The sequence below is a fragment of the Microcebus murinus genome, chromosome 13, assembly GCF_040939455.1.
Source record: "Microcebus murinus isolate Inina chromosome 13, M.murinus_Inina_mat1.0, whole genome shotgun sequence".
NCBI classification, from domain to species: Eukaryota; Metazoa; Chordata; class Mammalia; order Primates; family Cheirogaleidae; genus Microcebus; species Microcebus murinus.
Genome location: NC_134116.1, coordinates 18,917,058 through 18,936,172, shown reverse-complemented (window position 1 = coordinate 18,936,172; position 19,115 = coordinate 18,917,058). Strand labels below are relative to the sequence as shown.

General features: G+C 39.8%; 1 non-coding gene across 1 annotated transcript; it reads left to right on the top strand.

The window, feature by feature from the left end:
* The first annotated feature begins 358 nt into the window (after positions 1 to 358).
* On the top strand, positions 359 to 462 carry LOC142875351 (small nucleolar RNA U13). The gene has a single exon (XR_012922733.1). It is a non-coding gene; the product is annotated as a small nucleolar RNA U13 (small nucleolar RNA).
* Positions 463 to 19,115: the final 18,653 nt, after the last annotated feature.

Genomic DNA, 19,115 nt, shown 5'->3' with positions numbered 1-19,115 from the left:
GGGGAGCCAGACTTCCCAGGCGACACTGGAGCTGCTTTCCCTGAATGCCGCAAACCAGGAGCACAGACCCTTGGGATCGCAGGACCCGGTCCAGGAAGAGGCCTGGCAGTGCCGGACGCCCCGGTCAGTGCATAAACCCTCTGCAGCCTCTGCCCAGCCCGTGTCAGCAACTCTGACAACCTCTCGTTTGGTTCATTCTCCTCCAGAATCTACGCCTTCCTGGCCCTTCTGAATGGGAGGTGTGAAGGGGGAGGGCACGGAAGCAGGCTAAGACTCATCCTCCCTCTCTTTAGGAATTCTCCCAGTTGACATATGGATCGAACCATATGGAATTGCTGTTATTCTCAAAAATGCCGAGATCCTTTTGTAGTTTATAAGTGTGACGATTGGGTTTTCACGCTCATGTGTGAGATGTGCCTCCCTTAAACCTTGTTACGATGTTGGCACATTACCCATCTGACGTGGAAAAAAATGATTCCAAATGTTGGCATTCACATAATTCAATCTAAACCATAGAAAGAACCGATAGTCAAAGTATTGCTTTTATGAATGACTTGGGAGATGCCCAGCGATGTTGCCAAGACAAGGCTTTCTGGGGAAAACTGGATTAGAAAACGTGTATGACTGGGGCCACGGGGTGCCCAGGTTAAACACTATTTCTGGCTGTGTCTACAAGGGTGTTTCTGGATGAGATCAGCTTCTGAATCAATAGACTCAAAGAAGAAAGATAGCCCTCCCCAATGCAGTGCTCCTCATCCAATTTGTTGAGGGCCTGAATAGAACAAAAAGCAGGAGAAGGAGGAGAAATTTGCTCTCCCCCTTTTTTTCTGTCTCAATGCCTGAGCTAAGTTATCTCATCTCATCTTCTGCCCTCAGTCTGAGATTCACACCTTCAGCTCCCCTGGCTGTCAGGCCCTTGGACTTCAGGCTGAATTATACCATGGGGTTCCCAAGTCTCCAACTCGCAGACAGCAGATCGTGGGACTCCTCAGCCTCTATAATCACGTGAGCCAATTCTTCCTATCAAATCTCCTTTTAGGCAGATAGATAGATGGATAGGTGGTTGGTTGGACAGATGCACACAGACAGAGAGAGAATGAGATAGGAGTAGGAAGAGAACTCTCTCCTAGAGGTTGTTTCTTTGGAGAACTATAACTAATACGGTGGATTCTGCAAAACAGCACCCTGGCATTTTGCTTTCCCAGACTACTTGTGGCCCCCCAAGGGAATAAGTGGTACCCAAACTTCCCATGGTGCTGGTGCCGAGAGGAGACGCAGAGGCAGCTGAACTGAAAGGAGCATGGGGCCTGCCACAGGGAGGGGAGCAACAGCCAACAGCAGAGGGACAGTGGACATTAATGCAGAAACCCAGGGCTCTCAGAGCACCAGCAGGTGCAAGGGAAGGCCAGTCACCCAGGGAGGGCTACCAGGCTCTGCCTAGCCAGGAGGAGAGAGAGCATATCATTACTCACCGAAATTACAGATGCAAATGCCAGCAGAGTGTGTGGCAAGCAGAGCTGCTAGGGAAACTTGCACCCAACAAGCTTGTGTGAGTTACCCCACGCCCCTCTTAGACAGGTGGGAGAGGATGGAGCAGACACAAGAGAAACCAACCAACTATTGTCAAAGTCTGACTTACTAAAAAAGCTGTTTACATTTCTTAGATAAGACAATATTTTTTCCCACTCTTCTTTGGGTGATGTTTGTGAGAAAGACTAGAATAGCTATAGAAAGAAATTAAGACACTATATTTTCTCTGACATCTGAGGACAGTAGGAGCAAAATTTGTGACCCCACTATACCCTTTTAAAGTAACTTATTTTTAAGGAACTAAACAGAAAAATACCCCATTGCAGTTTTTGCTGGAACTTGGCATGAGCTAGTGTGGATTTTGGCATATGCCAAATATATAGTTATAGGCCCCATCTAAAAGGTATTTAGTTAAAGGTGTGAGACTGTAATCGATTAAATATTTTCCCCTACATTCATACCTTTTGTCGCATGACTTTGCAGTTACTTCCACGGAAAAGGTAGTGGGGACTTTTCCCACCCATGGCTTTCCGCTTGACTATGTGACTTGCTTTGACCAAAGACATGTTAGTAGGGACTTGACAAGTGGTCACATATTGAGGCTTGTTCTCTTATTCTTATAACACCAAGAGATGAACAGGCCTTGGCCAACTTTCTGGTGCCAGGAGAAGATGAGCACTGCAAAGAGCAGAGCAAACTTTGTTCAACCTGCAATGTGAGACAGATGACCTGCAACATCAGCAGTCCCAGCTGACTCATAAACACATGAGCAAGAAATAAGTTTGTTGGCGTATGCCACTGGGATGTCAAGGTTGTTACACAGCTATAGCTGACTGATACAAAGACAGACTGTAATGGGATTTGATCATACATGTGACTTATTCTATCAACACAGACCCCAAACACAACACTAGAAACTAGTGTATATTTCCCTGTACCTCTGACCAGCACAGTTGACACTGTTGATATAGGGAAATAAATGATACATCTAAATAATGGAAAAAGAATACAAATAAGATTTCTTTGCTCCTTCACCACCACCACAATAAAAATAAATCTGTGACAGGATCTTTTATGAATACTTCACCAAAGAACAAATGAACACAGGAAGAACAGCTATCTGAACTTCAAGTTCTTCCAAATGAAGACTGCTGTTTGGGGGAGGCTGGTAGCTCAATAAAACCTCATCATATAAACCCACTTTGCAGACTCTTCCTGACTTGCTGATGATATGTGGTCTGGTCCAAAAATGAAGGCAAAGAAACAAGCATTAATTTTTAACATTTAAGACTCATTTTTTAAAGGCTAAAGAACTGAAAAACCCTACACTTTTAATTTCTTTCTCTATTTAATAAAGCTTGATATGGGAACATTTTCTAAGTAAGAATAAAAGGCATTAAATTATTAATGCTTAAAATTAATCATTAAATTTATTCTTTTCCATGAGGGTGGTAGCAACCTTGCATCATCATGTTCTGAAATGTCTTTTCCAAATCTTAATATATGATTGTAATAAGTTCAAATACAAGCATGAAAACAAGTAATTAGTACATTTAGATAATAACCCAACCAGATTGAATTTGAGATTGCCTTTGGCTCAAAACTGTTTCAGAAACAAAAAAAAGAGGGGGAGATTTTAAATTCCAAAAGAATTAGAAATTCAAGGTCAGTGGTCCCTTATTGAAATCTGTTTCAAAGCTATTGAATCTCAGCAAGTCACTGATTAAAGTCCACAGTTTCATTTCTAATCAACAGAGGCTAAATCTATACTGACCACCACTATCTTATAACGTCTCTACAAGATTTTTTCCTACCTTGTCAGAAAGAAATTATTCATTCTTTATTCATTCAGCAAATATTTATGGATTGTTTTTGTCATGCCACCAGTTCTTCTAAGCCCTGGAAATGCTAATAAGAACAGTGCACATTTCTGTCCTCAAAAAGCTCACAGCTAGTGGCGGGGCCAAATAAGGGAACCAGCAAGCACAAGAGAACACCAGCGGATCGTAAACTATCAGCACCAGATGAAGCGAGCAAGCCCAGCCAGCAGGCTCAGGAGAGGCCATCCAGAGAACTGACACACTGGAACTCAGGCCTGAAGGACAGATGGCAGATCGCCCAAAAGGAGAGGGCATTCCAGGGAAAGGGAACATCGTGTCCAAAGGCAAGGCAAGGAGAGCTTGGAGTATCTGGGGAATGACAAGTATTTCAATGCGTATGTACTTGGCAATGAGGAAGCAGATGAGGTTGGAAAACCATGCAGGCCAAGTCAGAAAAGACTTCCCATGCACAAGAACAACATCCCAAAACCTGACTTTTGAAAGAGGTGAAAGACCATACTGGAGCCAATAAAGAACAGCATTTAGCCATGACTCTGCAAATCTACATTTAAGGTCATGGCTCCCTAGTACTGTTACCCTAAAAAAATACATTGTAGTCTTCAACTCAGAAAAGAAAAAAATTAAATTAAATTAAAAAATACATTTATGTCAATATTCAGAAGGAAATGTTGGAGATGTTATTCTGGACAACGTGATTCCATCAACTGGTTCTCATTAGACCAACACCTTCCTTGTACACAGGGATGGACCTTTCAGGAATAAGGATCCAGCTTTTCCCAAAGAATAATAAAAAATCACACTCATTCACTATGGACAAAGGGAAGAGTCATGTGGCACCAACCTAAAGGGGAAGAGTGTGGAGAAAGGGGAAGCCATGGCTTTTGGGGTGGGCATATATGTTAACAAGTGTCCTCAAGGTTATAAAACTAGCAAGTTGCAAAGCCAAGAAAGCCAGGTCTCCTGTCCAAACCGAACGCTCTTCTACTTATCTTCTTCTTGCTAAAGAAGCAGTCGATGTAACCAGCATCGCTGAATATTCTCTGGCTTCAAGTCAGTCAACATAAGATCAAGTTCCAGTCCTGCCACTTGTAAGCTTCCTTGTTGTTAGAAACTTCCATGGGACTCAGCCTCTTCTCCGATAAAATGAAGGGGGTTGGACCCAGATCTACGCTCGCGACACCACTTGCCTGGAGCATCCACAAATGTCTGGTTTAGCCGTTAGGTATTATCACCTCTGACTGTGGACACGTTTGCCTCCCACTCCTGCTCCTTGAGGGATATAAGAGAGGAAACTTCGATCGCACCGGGATGGATGATGGGCGGCCAGACCAGAAAGGTCGTGCACTTACGGGCATGTGGTGGCAGCACCCTCAGCTGTTAGAGTTCCACATAGGCTTCACCAGGAAAAAAAGAGTCCATTGTCTAAAGAGGAAGGAAAAATAAACAAGTATGTCAGCCACTGGCATATATGAGCTCTAAGATTACTTCTAGCTAAAAATAGTTAACCTTACTTATTGGGATGACAAAGGAAAATTAGATGATGGTCGAATATGAGCTAACTGTTACTGAGTGCTAATGTGCCTGGCACTACGCTAAGGGCTTCGTGTGTATGAATTTATTTTAGCTTCACAATAGTCCTGGAGGTGGCTACTGTATCCATTCTACAGATGAGAAAACAAGGGTGCAGAGAAATTTAATCAATTGCCCAAGATAACTCAGTTTATAAGGATGGGAACTGAGATTTGAACCCAAGTAGTCTCACTCCCATCAGGATACACTACATGTGGCCCTCACAGTTTACTCAGGTGACCATAGGATCCTAAAGAAAATGTGTTACATTTGTATTTACCATGCACACTCTCAAGTAAATGTGACTCTCTAGAACCCTAGAGTCAGAACACCTTAGGTTCGTTCTGATTTCTGTACTAAATCCTTTTCCAATCCATAACCTGGAATTATCTTCCATGGAGAAACAAGATAAGTTTTTTAATTTATTCACACAGATAGTTCCTCCACTGATCAACAGCCCAAGCACATATAATGACGACATTTGAACAATCCGGATGCATAAAGCACCATGATAGCTGCAGGTCACAGATCATATCACTGAGCCGCCCAGGACTCGCATGAAGGAGGTCCCAGTAACAGAGCTCTTTGGTTGAAAGTAAGAAACACCAACTCAGCTTCACAGAACCCAAGAGAAGGAAACCAGCAGAGCCTCTGGAAACAGTGACAGCCAGAAAGTAGGAGAAAGTCTCAGCTCTAGTCTCTGCTGCTTCTCCAGAAAGGAAAGGGGCGGTGGGCAGGGCGAGAGGCTTGTGCGAAGGCACAACAGCACATGAGAACTTAGGAGCTCAGTTCTAGCTGATTAAAGAGTAAGCTGGTGAGATCAGCAGGACAAAGTATGAAGGACTTTATAATTCATAATCAACAAATTGTAATTTAATTTAACAATTTATAAATTATAATTAATAACCGTGGACTGTAGTTTTAAGCATGATTTTGACATAATGAAAGATTTTGGAAGGTTTCTACCTAAGCATGCATACACACGTGCACCTACACGCATGCGCACACACGTGCACATAAGTAAATAATCAATAACAGTTTTTTACAACTACCTCTGTGCCAGGCACTGTTCCAAGTGCTATTCATGATTGCTTATTTAATCTTCATAACCAACCTATGAGGTGATCACAGTAATCTTCTTAATCGCCGTTGTCTCAGTTCAGGCTTATAACAAAATACCTTAGGCTGAGTAATTTATAAACAACAGAAATGTATTGCTCACAGGTCTGCAGTCTAGGAAGTCCAAGATCCAGGCGCCAGGAGATTCGGCGTCTGGTGAGGCCTGCTCTCCACCCCACAGATGGCGCCTTCTTGCTGTATCCTCAAATGGCAGAAAAGAGGGACAAGCTCCCTGAGGCCCCTTTCATAAGGACACTAATCCCATTCAAGAGGTGGGAGCCGTCACAACCTAATCGTTCGTGAAATCTTCACCTCTTAATACCACCACATTGGGGATTAAGTTTCAACATATGAATTTTGTGCAGACATGAATATTCAGATCATTGCACCCATTTTACAGGTGAGAAGAAAAAAACAATGGCTCAGCGTAGTTAATAACTTGCACAGGACCACACAATTACCGCAGAGTGGAGCTCAGATTCCAACCAAGGCAGTCTGATACCAGAGTTTCACGCCTAATTACCGCTTCACTTGAATGAGGAAATGAAAATGGTAGAACATTTTCATGTAGGCAGTGTGGCAGATCATACTTTGTACAGAGCATGGGAACAGCAATCCGGGGGAAGGGAGGCTGGGGGTGAGGGGAGGGCAAGGGGAGTCTACAAGCAGAACCGGGAGGTGGGGCTGGGAACCTCCTATGCATGTGGACAAGGGCATGGGTGGAGCCAGTGTGTGGCTGTTCAGAGCTTTAGAGTCATTAACCTGGGCTGGAAGTCCTGCTCTGTCACCTACTGGGTATACGATAGTGGCAAGTTACATAGCCTGGTATCAGATTCCTCATCCATGAAATAGAGATAACACTTCCATGGGTTGTCCTGGGAATGAAATAAAAACCGTATTTACAGCAACTAGCACAACTAGCTGTCACATCTCACTCCACCAATGATAGTTTCCATTATATTAAAACACGACATCGAGCTGAACATCTGTATTCCTCCTCTTGTGGACGGTAATGAGCCAGAGGATAATAGGAGGTAACCTAATGGTCAGCAGGAGAGCAATGGCTATGTAAATTATATTATGCCAAAATCAATGGATTATTATATTAGGAAGCTACTTTAAAGGGTAAATATGAAGGGCATAACAATATTTTAAATGATTAGTTTAAAAAAACCACAAAATTCTAGATGTACTCTAATTGTAATTATGTAAACATGGGCTGCACTGAAAAGACACATGGAAAACTAAAAATAGAGTAATATAATAGATTTTTTTTAATATCATATGGTGCTCAACATCATCAGTTATTATGGAAATATAAATGAAAACCACAGTGAGATACCACTATACATCCACTGGGACACCTAAAATTAAAGGACAGATAAAACCAAGTGTTGACAAGGATGAGGAGCAACTGGGACTCTCATACATTGCTGTGGAAGCAAAAACCCTTCTACCAGTTTGGAAACCTTTTGGCAGTATCTGCTAGGCTAAACGGAGTTATGTCCTGTGACATGGAATTTCCAGTTGTGGGTATAACCCCAACAGAAATAAGTGTTTATCTTTACTGAAGGATAAGTATAAGAACACCCATAGAAGCATTACTCAAAATAGTCCCCAAACCAGAAACAGCCCAAGTGTCTATCTACAGAAGAATGGATAAATAAATGTAGTGAATTCATGCAATAGAATACTACACGGTAATATGAAAGAACAAATTACTACTACACATGAGGAGGAATCTCACAGACATAATTCTGAGCAAAGAAGCCAAACACAAAAGGGTTCCACTTACATAAAGTTCAAAACAGGCAAAAGTAATCTATGGGGATAGGGAGAAGCCAGAGAAGTGGGTTTTTACAAGAGAGTATCGACTTAGAGAAAACATGAGCTTTCTGGGGTGCTGGAAGGATTCCCAATGTAATCTCAGTGGTGGTTACACAGGTGTATACAATTCACTGAACCAACAACTTAAGTAAGACTTACGTACTTTGGTATACATAAGTCAACACCTCAATTAGAAAACATAAAATTGTTAATATTATTATCATAAAGTGTTTTAAAAATTCCAATCATGCAAAATTTAAGGTAAAATGTGATTGACTTTCTCTCCCGTGCTGCTTCTCTTGAAGTTTTTAGCTTGGAGAATTACCTGATGTACTCAGTTGCGGATACACTTCTGAAACAAAAACAGTTGGACATTTAAAAATATTATGCAAAGCATGATGCAGTAACATCTATTTTTGATGTATCTTTTTTTTTAATTTTGTTTTGTAACATTGAACAATCTTTTCCTCTCTAGATCCCTCTGAGCTGTAGTTTGTCCACTTACAAAAAGTTTGAGAATTTTCCATGCCTCATTTGTGATGTAAGAATTTATGAACAAAACCCTGCTGGCACTTAAAAATGTTGGGTACTCTGGGGATATTTTGAATACTTGATATGGTATTCCAGCCCAGACAAGCCTATGCAATAGATGTGTCTGTGGGATCCTTTATATTTAACCAAATCCATTTTCTTGCACACATTTCTCCTTATTTAACCTCTATCTTTTGAATATATAGTATATTGAAACATAAATTCTTAAAATAAAAGTTTCTAACAATTTGGTTCAAGACACTGATATACCTTTCATGGTTTCTTGACCTGAAGCTTCATTCCTGAAATGAAAAATATGTCACATGGCATTTTAGTCTGTTTGGACTGCTATAACAAATGCCCTAAACTGGATGGCTTATGAACAACAGTTGTTCACAATTCAGGAGGCTGTGAAGTCTAAGATCAAGGCACCAGCAGATTTGGTCCTGGTGAGGACCTGTTTACTGGTTCATAGATGGTCCCTTCTCTCTGCATCCTCACATGGTAGAAGGAACAAGCTATCTCTTTAGGGCCTCTAAGGGCACTGATCGCATTTATAGTCTCCAACCACATGACCTAATCACCTCCCAACAACCCCACTTCCTAATTCCATCACCTTGGGGGTTAGGATTTCAACATTTGATTTTGGGGGACTCGAACATTCAGACTATAGCAAATGGAGTTTCAAAGGGACACATCAAACTTCAAATTGTAGATTATCTGTGCAGTTTATTTTTATTTTTATTATATTCCCTATTCTGTTGATAAAAGCCATTTTAACTGGGGTTAGATGATACCTCCTTATGGTTTGATTTGCTTTTCTCTAATGATTAGTGATACTGAGCATTTTTTCATATATCTGTTGTCCATTTGTACATCTTCTTTTGGAAAATAGCTATTCAGATATTTTGCCCATTTTTTAATTGGATTATTTGGATTTTTGCTATTGAGTTGTTTGAGCTCCTTATATTTTTCTGGTTATTAGTCCCTTATCTGATGGATAGTTTGCAAATATTTTCTCTCTTTTTTTTGGTTGTCTTTTCACTTTGTTGATTATTTGCTTGGCTGTACAGAAGCTTTCTAGCTTGGTGTAATCCCACTTGTCTATTTTTGCTTTGGGTGCCTGTGCTTTTGGTATCATACACACAAAATCTTTGCCCAAACCAATGTCATAGAGCATTTCCCCAATGTTTTCTTCTAGTAATTTCATAATTTCAGGTCTTAGATCTAAGTCTTTAACCCATTTTTATTTAATTTTTGTCTATGTTGAGAGATAGAGATCTAGTTTCATTCTTCTACATGTGGTTATCCAGTTTTCCCAATACCATTTATTGAAGAGACTGTCCTTTCCTCATTGTATATTCTTGATGCCTTTATCAAAGATGAGTTGGCTGCAAATGTGTGAATTTATATCTGGGTTCTCTATTCTGTTCCACTGGTCTATGTGTCTGTTTTTATGCCAGTATCATGCTGATTTGGTTACTATGGTTTTGTTGTATATTTTGAAGTCAGATAATATGATGCCGCTAGCTTTGCTCTTTTTGCTCAGGATTGCTTTGGCTATTTGGAGTCTTTTATAGTTTCATAATATAAATTTTAGGATTGCTTTTTCTATTTCCATGAAGAATGTTATTGGTATTTTGATAGGGATTTCATTGAATCTATAAATGGCTTTGGGTAGAATTGCCATTTCAACAATATTAATTCTTCCAATCCATGAGCATGGAATATTCTTCCATTTTTTGTGTCCTCTTCAATTTCTTTCATCAGTATTTCATTGTTTTCCTTGTATAGATCTTCCATTTCTTTGCTTAGATGGATTCCTAAGGATTGTGTAGTTTAAATAGCTTTGTAGATGTGGTAATAAGCTTGTCTACAGTAATCTCTTCCTTGCGCACTAAGGACTTGCCCCTTCAGGGTCAACCCAAAATATTCTCAGGTCCTGGAATCCCTTTCAGAATCTACCCACACCACTCCAGGAAGAGGGGAGAGTAAGGAAGCCTCATTCCTGTGGATATCCTCTGCAAATTTTGGGGTGGGTAGGTGCTTCCTGACTGCAGCAACCTCAGCCACAGATGGGTTAACCAACCCTATTACTGTTATTAGGAACGAGAAAGGTTCCAAAAACAACAATGTAATTCACATTTCTTTTGCAAATTAAATTTATATCATCATCTGTCTACAAGATAAGGAATACAGGTATGACCAGTTCTCCTAATCAAATATTTTCCCATTTGGAAAAAAAAAGACTGAGGAAGCTTTCCCTACACCCTTGGGGGAGCTCTTGTTCCCAGCCTCCCTCCGGCTTTTTACCTGGTATCCCTCATTCCTGGAAGTCCCTGTCCCTTTCTCTGTGCTCACTGCTACCGCTATGCACATTATGTGCATTCAGTTAATTCACTATATGAACTAGAGTCAGAATAATAGCAATAGGAAATCCAGGCTGATCTGCTATAAAAAGGGATCTATGCCTATGCCCCTTGGGAACAGGAGTTGCTGTTCATGATAATAGGTTATCATGAATACATCAATAGTGGAATAATTTGGAATTTCCAAAATTTTTTAGAAAATTAGACCTCTCTATAACCATGACCATGATTATAAAAGTCAGACCAATAGACTAACAGAGTGTATTCAAGGAATGGTATTAAAGATTTTAAATCCTACTGAGCCTCTTACATGGGTGGCTGACAGAGCCTGGGCTGAAAATGTGATTTATACATTACCTTTTTCCTTGAGCTTTTCCTTAGCCACCACCTGGGAAGCTGACCTATTTTGCTGTCAGAAGCAATGAATAAGGCTCATATAAGATATCTTCCCAACAATTGTAAGCTTGAAAATAAACAATTTTGAAAACCTGCACTTGGCATTTCACCAGAACTTTCCCAACTCCTAAAAGGCAAATCTGGTTTTTATTCCACTATGGCATGCCTCATTTATCTTTCCCAGGAAAAAATTTTAAAAAAACCCAAAAAACTAGAGACTTTGGTTTAGAGGATACACAACAGACAGGTAAAATGATCCCAGAATAATAGTTCCTTATGAAAATTATATCAGACCTAGCTTTTTCTGGGAATATGTATATATAAATAATGATAATCTAGTACCCCAATTTTTATTCTCTTTCATCTCTTCATTAGTAGATTGCTCAAATATCAGGTAAGAGATAGCAACACAGTTAAAACAGAGGGACAAAAGACTGCATGTGTTTTAGTACAAATATTTACAGAATCCTGGGGATAAATGTTATAGTGTTATTAATATACTTTTTAATCAAGAGGGGACGAAAAGATCTGATGCTGGCTTTAGAGCACATGAAAAATGTATTTTTGCTTACTGAGAATAAAAATGATTAAAAATTGATTTGATACAGTCTTTTTAACTTAAGAAAAGATATGTATTCGCTGTGGAGGAGAAAAGCTCAATGTCATGGTCATGTTTACATATGTCACATTCTAGAAGCGTACAGATTTATACTGGCCTTGAATGGTCATATTTATTTCTGTAAGACTAATCTGGAAAACCTGTATACAAATGTAAACGCTCAGGGATGCAGGATGGCAACAGGACTGATTTTAAATCAGTTACATGTGATTTTAAATATGTTACATGTGTTATTTGGACCAAAATTTGAAATGCTATCAAAATGTTTTAAAATGTTCAAATCGAAAGCAAATTATTATCATTTCCAGGTAGACCTACAAAATGGGATGCAGTGACCGCCTCTGTCAAATGGTCCACTTACATCCATCTGCAGTGAAGAGTATAAGATAAGCATTTGAAAGTGCCCCCCTTCCCTGCCAAGATTAACCAGCTCACCCAGGCCTTGGGTGGTCAGAGAGCTACTCAATTCCTTAAGCTGGCCCACAAGTGTAGTCAGACGCAGAGCAAGAAAAGCAGGGAGTTGCCAACAAAGGGGATGTCCCCACTGAGACCACCTGTCCTTCAAGCAGGTGCTGATACTGTCACCACCTTGGTGAAGAACAAGAAGGCTCCCCTGGTGGTGACTGTACATGTGTGGATCCTGCCTGCCTTGTCCTATAAAATGGGAGTTTCCTTGTTCATTCCCAAGAAAAAAGCCAGACTGGGATGTTTTGTCCACAGAAAGATCTGCACTACCATCGCTTTTATATAGGTTAACTGAGAAAGCAGAGTTCTGGCTAAGACAGTGCAAACTATCAAGACCAATTACCATGACAGGTATGAAGAGATGTGGTAAGATGTGCCATCACTGGGGAAATAACATTCTATATTCTAAATTTTTGGCTTTCCTTGCCAAGACCAAGCCAGAAAAGCAAGGCTAAAGAGCTTGTTACCAAACTGAGATAAAGATACAATGTTAACCTTTTCTATACCTAAAAATTATCCTTTAAAAATATCAATCTTATTAAAATCTCTTCATTCTCCAAATTCACATAGTGTGATATCCTAGAACACACAGACTCATGCATGAACACTTATGGCTGTGTGTCATTTTTTAATTGGGTGAACGTGGGTGACCAGTCTTCTCCAACCACTGTAGTTTACAATTTACAGCTTGTGACATCTCCAAGCCCATGAACCATTCTGAACCATTCTTAGTACTTCTACCTTATGTTTTAGTTACTTGAGTGCTCATCCTAACTCTCCTAATCTATGGACTGCAAGTTTATTGAGGGGAAGAATGTATGTTACTAATCCTTGGATTGAATTAATTTAGGGCTAAGATCATTTTGTTGTTGTTTATATCATCCCAGTTCTTAGCACAGTTCTGTTCATACAATAACAATATGGAGGCAAATGAGCAGTGCAAAATAGGGCCCCTAGGAATTTCCACCATGCACCTACATCTATGGAAGATATCGATCTCTCTGCTACTGTGCATTATCTCAACATGAGAAGTAGTGAATTGGTTAGTAGTTTCCAATTCTGTCAAGATTGAATGTCTGAGTCCCCTCCAAATTCATGTTGAAATTTAATCTCCAATGCAACACTATTAAGAGATAGGGCCTTGAGAAGACGATTAGGTCATCAGGGCTCCTCTCTCAGGAATGGGATTAAGGCCCACATAAAAGGACTTCACACAAGGCTTTTTATCCTTTCTGCCTTCTGTCATGTGAGAACACTGCAACAAGGAGCCATCTTGGAAGCAAAGAGAGCAGCCACTGAGCCTGCTGGTGCCTTGATTTTGAGCCTCCAAAACTGTGAGAAAGTACATTTCTGTTTTTTATAAAGTAAAAAACAGAGTATTTTTTCAGTGTTTTGTTATAGCAGCACAAATGGACTAAGACAGTTGTACAGACATGACCACTGATAAGAGTCAGCATAGTTCTAGCCCACACTACAGTAACAAATAAATACTCAAATTTCAATGGTATATCAGAGCAAAAGTTGCTTTCCTATTTATAAAATGTCTAATGCTGGTGAAGAGCTCTTCAAGGATGTTTCCCTTGACGTCATGACTCAAAGATAGAGGCTGCTTCCATCTCCTGGCTCCTCCATGGAAGAATGGTCACCACAAAAATGAAGAAGATTATGGAAAGCCCATGCTTGTTTATAACTGCTTTGGACCAGAAGTAACAAAAGTCCCCTTTTCTCATGGGCCTTTGGCCTGATCTAGACACATGGCCCCAATTCACCTATGAGGGAGGCTGAGAACTGGGGAGCTCATGGAATAGTTGGTGAACCCTACTGTTTCAAGCACACAACCAAATTTTTAAAAAAATGGAACCAGGGACCAGTTACAGAATGCCACTTGTATAGGGGTATGGCTATATCAACAAGGTACACAACAAAGATGTAAAGTTTTATTGTGTAAGTGAATTAAGAGCTCCACTCTTTTATATTAAAATAAGATCTATATTCATGCAATTGGTGTTCATCATTCTCAAGGAAACCAAGTCCTATAAAGAAAATGTGTTTTGTACTTCATACAAAGCAATGAGGTATTATGACTTGGCTTTGGAAGGAAGTTCTTAAAATAATATATCAGGCTCATCTGTTGAGGCCGTCCCTTCTGCTACAGTTTGCTATTGCCCAGTTTTCTATCTCTTATAATAGTAACCAGCTTTGAAGCCAAAATAAACTCTCTAGTTCTCTAGAACACCCCATCTGCCTCATCCTTCAACACCAGGAGTCCTTCCAAAGCTCTTAATGGCTGAGACAGTACATACTATAAATCAATTGTCATGTGGCTTCATTCCATCAAAGCTAAAAAGATGTGCCCATCTCATTGTTGTTGCAAGAATAAACTTTTTAATTTCATACAGCAATTTTTCAAGATCACTAGCTTTGGTCGGGATGGTAAATGAAAATAGTCATTCCTCACGTGAAAAATAATCTGGCTCTCCAAAAACATTTCATTGGGATCAAAAAATACCAAAAGAAAATAGTCACAAAAATGTTTTACATCCATTAGCAAATGTGTCTATTCTATTCATATGCATACAATCATCATTACACTATAGCCTTTTCTTAGTTCACATCACTAGAGGGAAAAAATGAATTGCAAAGTTCTATTTTTGTAACTTACAATGTTTTTGCAACTTTTAATTCTGATAATTCCTTAAAGGCTATGACCAAAAACGTGTCATGAAAATTACACTGATGCTCTCCCAATATTAGAAAAGTTTCAAAATACAAAGGTAAAAAAAATAGTCAGAAAGTGGCATGCAGTCAACTCTCCTTCCTCTTATGTGTCCTTCCTAGAGATACAAATGGAACTTTGGTTCTTCTAGAATCCCTCCCATGTGTTTTATGAAGGCACCATATTCAAATCAAAGAATCAGAGCTGGGAAATGCCAGCAGCTGGCAAGAGGCACCAAAATAACTTCTCTTTTTCAAATTTTTGCAATCAACAACATTGAGAAATGGTTATCCAGCATCAAAGTTAGGTGAAAACACAAACACCTGCACACACATATACAGACCCTCATTGAACAACATGTACACCCTACCAAAAGTGTCTATGTAGTCTCTTGTCTTTTTACTGGATTTACTCATAGTATCAGTTAAGAGTATTTTGGCTATGAATTGGAGAAAACAGAATCCATATTGTCTTAAATGACAAGGAAATTAATTGCCTCACATAATTATTGAAGTCTAGAGCAATGTTTCTCAAAATATCTGTGGAGAACAGTTGTTGTTGTTCTTGTATTATTATTTGTTTTTTTCAATTCAGTGCAGATTGCTGCATGATCCTAACACACAAGACTTGTACAAATTGCACAGCTTACAATTCATGCCTTTGTTACATAACACCCAAACTGGTCCTTAGCCTATTGGCTAGATAAGTCCACTGGCCACACACCTAGATGTGCTAGCAATGTCAAATCCCTATAAAAGTTCCTAAGCACTTCTCTCAATTTCTGTGTTTACATCATCACAGAATATTAACAAACAGTTCACAGATGGTTCACACCCTACATTATGAGTGGCCCTGGTCTAGAGAGAGGGTAGACATTGGCATAGTTATTGCTCAATCTCTCTGACATTCTCTAGGTTGCCCTCCTTTGTGTTTCAGCTGCCTCCTTGGGCTGGTATGAAGATGTGGGCAATGGCTCTGGTTTAATACGGGAAGACATCCAGAAGAGAAATAGGGTCGCTTCAAAACTATAGCAAAAGAGCAAGGAAGAACACTCCCTGGAGGATCTAACGAACTTTTTGCGTATCACATTGTCCTTAATTGGGTCACATGTCTGTTCCTGAACTTATGACAGGCAAGGAAAAGGGAATTACTCTTGGAGCAATTGGGCTGATCCTGGAGCTGGGAGTGGGGATCCATTCCTCAGGGCACATGGGTTGCATAGGAGAGAAAGTCTATTGGACATAAAATTGGGTTTATGTGGTAAAGAAGGGAAGGAGGAATGGATGCTAGGTAGACAATTGACAATGTTGGAGTTATTTGAACTAGACTTTTGCATGATTATTAGTCAATCAACCAAAGGGTATTATTATAGTCATTAATTTAGAGGCTATGTATTGAACTTGGGCACACAGACAGACTCACTTGACCTAAAATTTCAGGCACCTGAGGAAGGTATCCTGTTGACCCCACTTTCTCCAATTATTGTGACCAAGAGGACAGGATTTCACAGAACAATTCTGCTTATGAGAAGAGGTATATAGAGGGATCGGGAGAGAGTGCCCATGTGGATCTGAGACAGGGCAGTTCCTGGGGAAGGGGAAATCTTGTAAGCTGGGCAGATGCTTCAGAAAGTGTCTCCTGCAGTAATTTAAAAATTAATTCCATAATCCCCTCTTCCTTAAGTGTGTGCTGCACACAGTGACTTCTTTCTAAAGAGCACTATAGGGATGGGGAGAGAGTAGCTTCATAGTGGAGAACCTGATAAACAGTTCTAAAGATAGATAGTCAAAGCCAAAGTCAACAGTGATAAATCATGATGATAGTCTGCATCCTTGATTTGATATGATGAAAATGGGCTTTACCTCTGTGGTCTTCCTCCCAGTAACCCTTAACCCTAGTCTAATCATGAGAACAGCACCAGACAAATCCCAACTGAGGGCCATTCTATGAAATAAGTGACCAACAATCCTTACAACTGTCAAAAGAAGACAAGTCAGAGAAACTATCACAACCAAGAGGCATCTAACAGACATGGCAAATAAATGTACCATGGTACACTGGGTGTGGTCCTGAACACATAACAATCAATATATAAGAACTAAGGAAATCTGAATAAAGTAAGGACTTTAATTAATAATAATTTATCAATATTGGCCAATTAATTGTAAAAAGTGTACCATACAAATGTAAGATATTAATAATGAGTAGGTGAGATCTCAATACTATTGGCTCAAATTCTCTGTAAATTTAAAACTGCTCTAAATAATAGTCTATTAATTTTTCTGAAGTGTCTGCTACTAAGTAAATGGTTAAAAAATTATTGTTTAATGGGTATAGAATTTCAGTTTGGGATGATGAAAAATTTCTGGAGATGGATAGCAGTGATGGTTGTACAATAATGTGAATGTAATTATAATTAGTGCCACTGAACTGTACACTTAAAAATGATTAAAATGGTAAACTTTATGTCCTGTATATTTCACCAACATCAAAAATATCTTATTAAAATGACGTATGTGTTATACTGTTGTTCTTACTCAGTATAGTGATAGGTTTTATAGGTATCAGGTGTGTTCTCTGTCCCCAAGGAACTCCAATATATGTTGAACATTATGCAGTGAAGTGTCCAACCATAAGTGAAGGCTCAGTAGGTGTTTGTTAGTCATGGATGGGAAAACCTTCCAGAAAAAGTGTAACTTGAGATCCTTATAGGAAAAAGAGAAGAATTTGGCTGAGAGGAGGTATGGGGGACATTTGATCCAACAGCACTCTGGAAAGAATTAGGCTTCTAATTGATTTTGGATTTAAATATGTTTAAGGCAGACTAAAACAGAGAATCTGGTACTTTCTGACTAATCTTGTGGTTGTCCACCGCTCTGGACAAACACCTTTGTAAGTAAACCTTCCTGAATTATGCAAATTTAAGTGAGCCATCTGTGTCTTGTTGGGACCCTGACTGATACCCGGGATAAAATTACAAGTCCTCAGCCGGGCGACGTCATGGCTCACGCCTGTAATCCTAGCACTCTGGGAGGCTGAGGTGGGAGGATCGCTCAAGGTCAGGAGTTTCGAAACCAGCCTGAGCAAGAGTGAGACCCCATCTCTACTAAAAATAGAAAGAAATTAATTGGCCAACTAAAAATATATAGAAAAAATTAGCCAGACATGGTGGCACATGCCTGTAGTCCCAGCTACTCAGGAGGCTGAGGCAGAAGGATCCCTTGAGCCCAGGAGTTTGAGGCTGCTGTGAGCTAGGCTGATGCCATGGCACCCTAGCCCTAGTCAACAAAGATTCTGTCTCAAAAAGAAAAAAAAATTACAAGTCCTGAAATTTGGATTCAGCCTTGGGAAAAATTTAAAAAAAAACTACAGGTCATGTGATGTTTAAAGAAAAGGCTTTGGGGGGAATTATATGTTATTAATAACATATAATTTGCATACTCAAAGAGGTGCTGTTATTACCCTTCTGGATAAGATGAGAAGGCAGAGATAGTCCATACAGGTTAGACTTTAGGAGCAGGGAGCAGAATAGAACACTGTGGAAAGTGAATCTGCAAGGGCGAAGAGAAACTAGCCGGCACATTCCACAGCTCTTGTCCCTTGATATCGTCACACTGAACCAACGCCTTTCCTTCCCCACAGTTTAGAGAGGAACCTCAACTGATACCAGGGAAATGATCGAGAAAAACGTTACAAAAGATTGTCAGGTGCACCAAATGTTGTGCTTTTTACTGTACAAAAGAGTAAACCCAACTAATAGAAGTTAAAATAAGAGATCTCAGTAGCAAGAGAGCAAAGTCTCCTCTTGGCTGCAAAATGGCTTCAGACTTCTAGGTATCATGCAACAACCCAACAATGTCTAGCCAAGAATAGCAGCATTTTACCCCATGACTTTCTTTGTTTTAGTGAGGAAAATCTTCCCCAAAATCTCCAAGTAGGATACCCTCAGATCGCACTCGCCACAACTCAGGCTTAACCTAACCCCTAGCAATGTGAATGAGGTTGTCGCTCAAATCAATCATGATTTACCTCCAGGACTGTGAAGTAACCACCAATTCAAAGCTGTGCCAACGAGGAAAAGAGTGGGAACTGTTGCGGTATAGTATCCAACCTGCCCATCTCAAGAGGGGATG